Source organism: Mus caroli, chromosome 1 (genome assembly GCF_900094665.2).
Source record: "Mus caroli chromosome 1, CAROLI_EIJ_v1.1, whole genome shotgun sequence".
Lineage (NCBI taxonomy): Eukaryota > Metazoa > Chordata > Mammalia > Rodentia > Muridae > Mus > Mus caroli.
Genome location: NC_034570.1, coordinates 181,213,254 through 181,220,445, shown reverse-complemented (window position 1 = coordinate 181,220,445; position 7,192 = coordinate 181,213,254).

The following is a 7,192-nucleotide window of genomic DNA, read 5'->3' as shown; positions in this document are numbered from 1 at the left end:
GGGGAAGGAATGAGAGGACAGAGCAGGAGCAGAAAGGCAGAGCAAGAGCAAGAGAGCGAGAGAGCGAGAGAGCGAGAGAGCGAGAGAGAGAGAGAGAGAGAGAGAGAGAGAGAGAGAGAGTAGAGAGCAAGCAGCCCCTTTTATAGTGAGTCAGGCATACCTGGCTGTTGCCAGGTAACTGTGGGGCAGAGCTTAGACAAAATGCTAACACACATAATGCTGGGGTGGGCTCAGCAGAGAACTGTAGGAGCTTGTAAAACTTCAGCCTTAGTGCAGGAGACAGTGCACAAACTCCGGCACATAAAACAGGCATAGAAACATGTGCCCGAAACACAGCACAGATGAAGACGAGAGTGCAGAGATGCAGAAAGAGAGGGACTGCAAGCATTTCAAACAAGAAACATGGCTCTGAAAGAGGGAAAGTACAAAGCTCAGAGCTGAAGACTTGAGTCTGGGTGAAGACTTTGTGCAGAGTCAGCCCCAGCTTCTATGGTAAGTTTGGAGTGTCTGAGGAAGAACCGGAGAAAGGCTTGGAGAGGCCTGTTGTGTTCCATGGCCAAAGCTATTTGATTGGAGTCATTCTAACCCTCGTCTTCTGACCTATTCCTAGTTAATGCATTATCGGGCTTCTTCCCCAGAACACTGCTGTGGTAAAGTACAAGAGGTTGTGGTCTTACCTCGGCCCGAGCCTGCTAAGGTGACAGAGAAACAAAGAGTCACGAGACCACAGTGTCCTCTAATAAAGATTCTGATGGAAATCTCAGAGGTCACAGGAAGTGGCCAAGGTCAGAAGGGTGACAGAGAGGGCTGCATGCAAGTTACAAAAAAGCCAATAGTAAATGGAAGGGGGTTGGGGAAGGACATTGAGAGAAGAATCTTCACAAAGGCACTGGAAGGAGAATGCACGTGGTAGGCTGCCTCGTGGTGGGTGCTGAGCAGTGAACTGGGAGATACTGGTGGCCTCACAGTTGAATTTGAACCTAAAACTGAGGGTGCAATGAGAGGCATCTTAGGGATGAACAGAGGGTTTTGTTTTGTTTCTGTTTTGGCGGGGTGGCAGGGTCTCACTCAGTGGACAAGGCTGGCCTGAAACTCTCACCAATTCTCCTGCCTCAGCCTCTCAAGTGCTAGGAAGACAAGGCCTGTACCAATATGTCTGGCTAGGAAGAAAGGCCTTGGTCAGGGAAATAACAGTGCTTGATTCTGCAGCACGGTGAGAAGGGCGAGCAGCATTTATAAACAGTGTGACTCGCACTTGATGTGTATCCTTCGCCCCTCCCACCCTGCCCACCCCCAACATTCCCCTCTCCCCTTGGGATGGTCACTATGCTGGTCGGGAACATTGTGAAGGCTGGCGGTGCAGTTCCTTCCACTGGAGAGTATCATGAGCCTGGTGCAGCTCTTTCACATGGATCTTCATAGTCTTAGCCAAGGTGTCCTTCAGCATCACCGGAGCACTGATGGGACTTGCTAGGAAGATGCTACCAAAGCCTTTCCTTTTCTTTTTTTTTTTTTTTNACTTTGTAGACCAGGCTGGCCTCGAACTCAGAAATCCGCCTGCCTCTGCCTCCCGAGTGCTGGGATTAAAGGCGTGCGCCACCACGCCCGGCTAGCCTTTCCTTTTCTTTCTGGCACTGGAGGGTGAACCTAGGCTCTTGTGTCTACTCGGCAAGCGGGGAAGCACTCCATTGAGCTACCAAGTTCTAGGCCCGTCCAAATCCTCATACAGTTATCAGTTGTTCCAAAATCCCAGGGAAATAATCTGGTACCCAAGACAAGGAGCCTGGACGTTCATGATCATCTTGCTATTAAGCTAGAAGAAGTCAAGGGACGGCAGACAGATCCACTGCCTTGATTTTAATTTCATAGACATAACCTGATACCGCAGTCTCCCTCCTCAACAGCTATGCATCTCTGCTGAGAGAACTTTAACCTAGTTTGAGCTGTTTGGTTTTCCTCTAATATGGTTTAAATGTTCATCTGATGCATAGTAGCTGTTGGGGTACAGAACGGCCTTTAAATGGGTTCATCCCTTTCCAAATAAGAAATGGAACTAAGTTCATTAAAAACCAGTGTTGGATTTCCTGACCAGCTGAGCTGGCCATACTCGATAAGATTTGCAACAACAACAACAACCAAAATTAATAATATATCTAATAGATATATTTCCATAGGGGGAAAAATCAGTGTTGGGAATTACTGTGTGCCTCATTATATAATCAGATTTTGGCTTAGAGGCGAAGAATAAACTTAGAAATGAAGAGAGAAAGAGTGTGTCAGAACCTGGTTGGATGAAGAGAACACAGACAGTGACCAAGCTATCTGGTCTCTCCATGTACGTTGATGTTGGCTGACTCTGCCAGGGAGACATGAACAGATGTTACTCACCCCAGACAGGGCAATGACAGACCAAAGCATGCTGCCCCTCAAGTCTGACTGAATGAGCCAATAAGTTTAACTGGAGTTGCTGACAGAGGCGCGGGTGAAGAGGTTTTTTTAGAGGAACTTGGACACCTTACAAGCAGCTACATCATCAAGGAAAAGTCTGCCTTCACCTCAGCCATCATGAGCCACTTACATGACCTCAGTGAAGGGAGGGTTCTCATGGGCCACCTCAAGCTCCTTCCACTTCCTGTGTCAACCGTCAGTTCTGAGGGTTTTGTGCTGGTAATGACAGCAACAGCCACACCAAAACTTGGAGGACAGAGTCCCCACCACTGGTCTCTGTGATTCCTACGCCTGTAAGCCCACAGCCTAACTTAACCACGTTAGCTATATCCTACTTCCCTGGATGTAGTGACTGATGACCTGTGTCTATCCAAGTGTGACTGCCCTCAGTGTTCCTGCCCCACAACAGTCTAACTTTAGAATAGCAGAACTTGGAGGTGAGAAGTCACCTTAGCATTTTGTATACCAAGCCCAAACTCACACTGCAGTCGGTGACAAGAAGTGACAATCACATCCCTGGGCTCCCCAATGCTGGCTCCCTCTCATCTTGCTAATTCGCCATAAATTTAGAGCCGCAAAAGTTCAAAACAAAGCTGAACCCTGTACTGGTCATTAAGCCCGTGAGTCACAGTCAAACAGTGGCTTCTTTCTTTCCACATTAGCGGGGGTTTTTCCTCCCCTGTGGCTCAAACAAGAATCAACTTTGTGACAATAATTCATTCAATGCTGCTTGGAGCAGGCACTGGGTTGGGAGGTGACAAGCTCTGCAGTGTCCCAGGTAGCAGTGTGTCTTCTGATGACAGAGTGCTGGGGTTAAGGGAGGGCAGTGAGTCCAGAATGCAGGGGACCTCATTTCATCCACTCAGAGGTCAGCAAAGGCTTCCTGTAGAAGAAAGGCTTGCCAAATATTTTAATTGCTTAGGTGTGAGGGAAGACTCCAGGGGCAGGAGGGAGCAAGGGGGCTCTGGGGATGCTCTTTGAGAGCCACAGTGGCTGGATTGGGACCTGTGTCACTTTCTAAAATCGAGTGTAGCCAAAAATAGTTGTAGGAGACAGTTGGGAAAGGAGGTCCCCACCCCTACCCCCACCCCCACCCCCCATCAGCTGCACTCAGTCCTTCCTTCATATCTCAAGCTCGTACCTAAAACTTCTTTCCAGTGGCACTTCCTGTCCCTTGTAGACAGGGTCTCCCAGTCAAATTCTCTTTTCCTCTCTCAGTTTTTCCAAATATTCCCATCTTCTGTTGGCCTAATACATATATTTTAAGCACTTATCATGTCCTATTGGGGAATTTGCAAATTTTAAAACATTAGCCCTAACATAACTAGGGAGAAAATACACTCCATTCCCTTACCCAGCAGTACAAGGCAATTAAATGCCACATATACACACCAGACAGGAAATGGTTAAGGAATGTAGGGGGAGAGAGATTGCCCTGGGGCTGGAGGCTAGCCCTTAAGTTAGAGAGCCAAGTGGCTGAGGCAGTTACTCCAAAAGGAACCAACAGGTAAAAGTTGTTGAGCAACTACAAGCACCGAGCACCTTTACAGCTCCTGCCGCACACCCACCTGGGAGTGCAAGAATCAGAACCAGCCACCCCTGGAAGATTCAGGAAGACACAGTGGGGTGCCTACCTCCTCTAAGCTGCTTGCCCGTGTTAGCTCAGTCAGTTGAAGCAATGGTTAAGGAACCTGTCAGGACCACATAATGATCAGTACTGGGGAGGTGGTTTAGTTACAGAGGGTTATCACTCTGTGCCAGACGGGAGTCAATCATTCCTAACACAACTGCTGAGGTAAAGACATTGTTACCCTCAGTTCTAGGTGAGAAAACAACAACAAAAAACCCCACAGAGATGTTAAAAGTAAAACCAAGACTTTCCCACTGTGTATAAATAAAAAGTATCATAAATTGGACTCATCTGCCTTGGGGGCTGTCCTTCCAAGCAAGCTGCCAACAGAATCAGGATGAAAGCATATAGAACTGAACATGTTCTTGTAGTTGTAGTAAAAAGAGAAGCAGGGAGAGTGATGTTTGAGAGAAAATTCATTTTAATAACACGTTTGCTCTCTCCGAGTATCTCAAAGATATCGTTTAAACAGATAGTCAGTATACAATTTTTTCATTTCACTTTGGTTTTCTCATGAGAACTCTTCCAAATTTATGTGTATTTTTAAACCTACAGCATGTGTCTATTCAAATACTATATTTGCATCAGAAATACTTGATCTGTATTTATATTTCACATAATTTTATAGCTGAAAAAGTATTCACATACCTGATTTATCCTAAACATCCTAAAACTTAAAAAAGCATTTCCAATAAGTACCAAAAATAATTTTCTCTGTTTATATATACATACATAATTTCCAGCCTAGTTTCTTTTAGAGCTGACTTTAAATCCCATTGATTTTAAGCCTGTCTGATTTGTTAACTTGGTGTAAGTCTGTGCTAGTGTTCATTTAATGATCTGTGAGATTAGCACACAAAATGGTGAGTGTCCTCATGGCATCTTCTGCTCACACACCTCACCATGCTTAGTTTTAATTTTTTCCCTCCCATGCTGACCTTTCTTGGTCCCCTCCCTCCTCTGTCTTGTTCTTTTTCTTCCCCCAGGTGGGTACCCTCTCTCCTTTCTTTCATTCTCTCTATTAAGATCTCTAATAATCTCCATTAAGATCTTACCTCCCTTAAGATCTCTTCATCCTCTCTCATGATTACCTCCCTAGTTTTACAGCCAACACACACACACACACACACACACACACACACACACACACACAGTGAGCATTGGCAGAGAGCACAGATAACTGTCTTCTATTTCTGCATTCCACAAGATGATGAGTCATATCACGTGTACACCTTTAGGATAACTTTAAGAACTACGCCCGCCCACGAGCTCACTCAGCAAGCTGAGCGCAAGCATCTTTTCAATATGTATCATTTCCATGGAATGAAGAGCCAGGTGTTGGTGGTGCTCGCCTGTAATCCCAGCAGCAGCCTGGAAATAAAGGCAGGTGGATTTCTGTGAATTTGAGCCAGCCTGATGTCATAGAGACCCAGTCTCAGAAAAATAAAATGAGGAACAAATCGACAGAGGAAGGATGAGCCTCTTGTTTAGAAGCTGCAACAGTTCAGCCAGGAGAGGTGAGGCAAAGCCAGAGGCAGGAGGGCAACTGGAGGCCAGCAAGGTTATATAAATTTAGCTTCTTGAAAAACTGGAAACAACCCTGTCTCAAAAGGGTCAGGGGCATAGAGCACTTGCCTGGGATGTGAAAGGTCCTGGCCTGAGCACTGAAGCCAAACAAGCAAGCAAGCTAGCAAGCAAGCAAACATCACAGGCAACGCAGCCCTTGATCTACTTTCGCCAGGAACCCTTCACTGTGACAGAAGTTATGCCTGGTCTCTCTAGCTGAGATCTTTGACAAATGTAACATTTGCCAATGTCTATACCAATGAAAATAACATTCAGCTACGGAACAACAATACTTAAAAGAAAATGAGTTTTAAAATCCTGTGGAATGAGCTTATCCAAAGTATCAGTTGGTTGCGTTTCTTCTATCACATACCTTTCTCTGTCGCTGAAGAAAGTCCTGAACAGCTGGATTTGAATGATTGGATTTTGACACTGTCAGGAAGACTTTGGAACAAGACAATTCTTGCTTAATTGAGGAACTTCCAGGTTTTCCCCTCCAGCTTTGTTGAGGAATGACTGACAAAAGCTGTACATATTTAAGATGCAGACATCTGATAAAAGCTGTGACAAAATTACCAAATGAAGACAGGTATTTCACAACCATCTCTGCAGGTACCCTTTACCGGGTGGTCTGAATGCTTAAGACCTAATTACTATACACTATCACTAATTGATACATTGTTATTTTTTTCTGGGCTGGGGACTGGCCAGGCATTTGTCTTGCTAATTAAGCATATCCCCACTGAGGACCCCCTCCCCCAGCCCTAGAATCATTAATTTAACCTTGGCTCTCAGATCTCCACACTGTAAATTAGGGCTTACATCTAAAAGGCAGCGGCTTCAGTCAGTAGGTGAGAGTCTCCACTTCCATTACTCCTGGCCCTTAGTGACTACCCTGCTCTTTAACTCCTTGAAGGCCACATGTGAGACACAGGTGCAGCATTTGTCCTAGTGTGTCTGGTTTGTCTTACTTAGCATGATGTCTCCCAAGTTAATCCATGTTGCAGGGAAGGTATTTCCTTCTTTATAAGGCCAAATCATACAGATAAAAACATATATCTTTATATATCATCTACGTAGCTCACATTTTCTTTATCCATTCATCCACCAGCGTGGGCTGTTTCTGTAATTTGGCTATTGTCCCCTGTGCTGGAGAGAGCAGAGTGTAAGGATCTCTTCAAGGTACTGATTTTATCTCCTTTGGATCGATATCCAGAGGTGGAATTGTTGGACCATATGGTAGTTCTGTTTTCAACTTTTTTTTTTTTCAGGAACTTCCAAACTGCTTCCCCTAAAGGCTGTGCTGAGCTTATACTAGTTGTAAAATGTCTCTCAGATCTTTCCCTTATTTTCTCCAGCAGAATTTCTAAGATGGAGATGGTAATGGTTTTGGCCACCCCTCCATCTAAAAGTGGTTCTCTTTTGGGTGTGGGAATTCAAATCATCTTATTGGTAGCAGCTAACATTATGAACCCGGTCCTGGTTAAGAACTACTTAAAAATATTTATTGAACATTTACTTCTAATTTCAGGCAACTCTCATTTAACT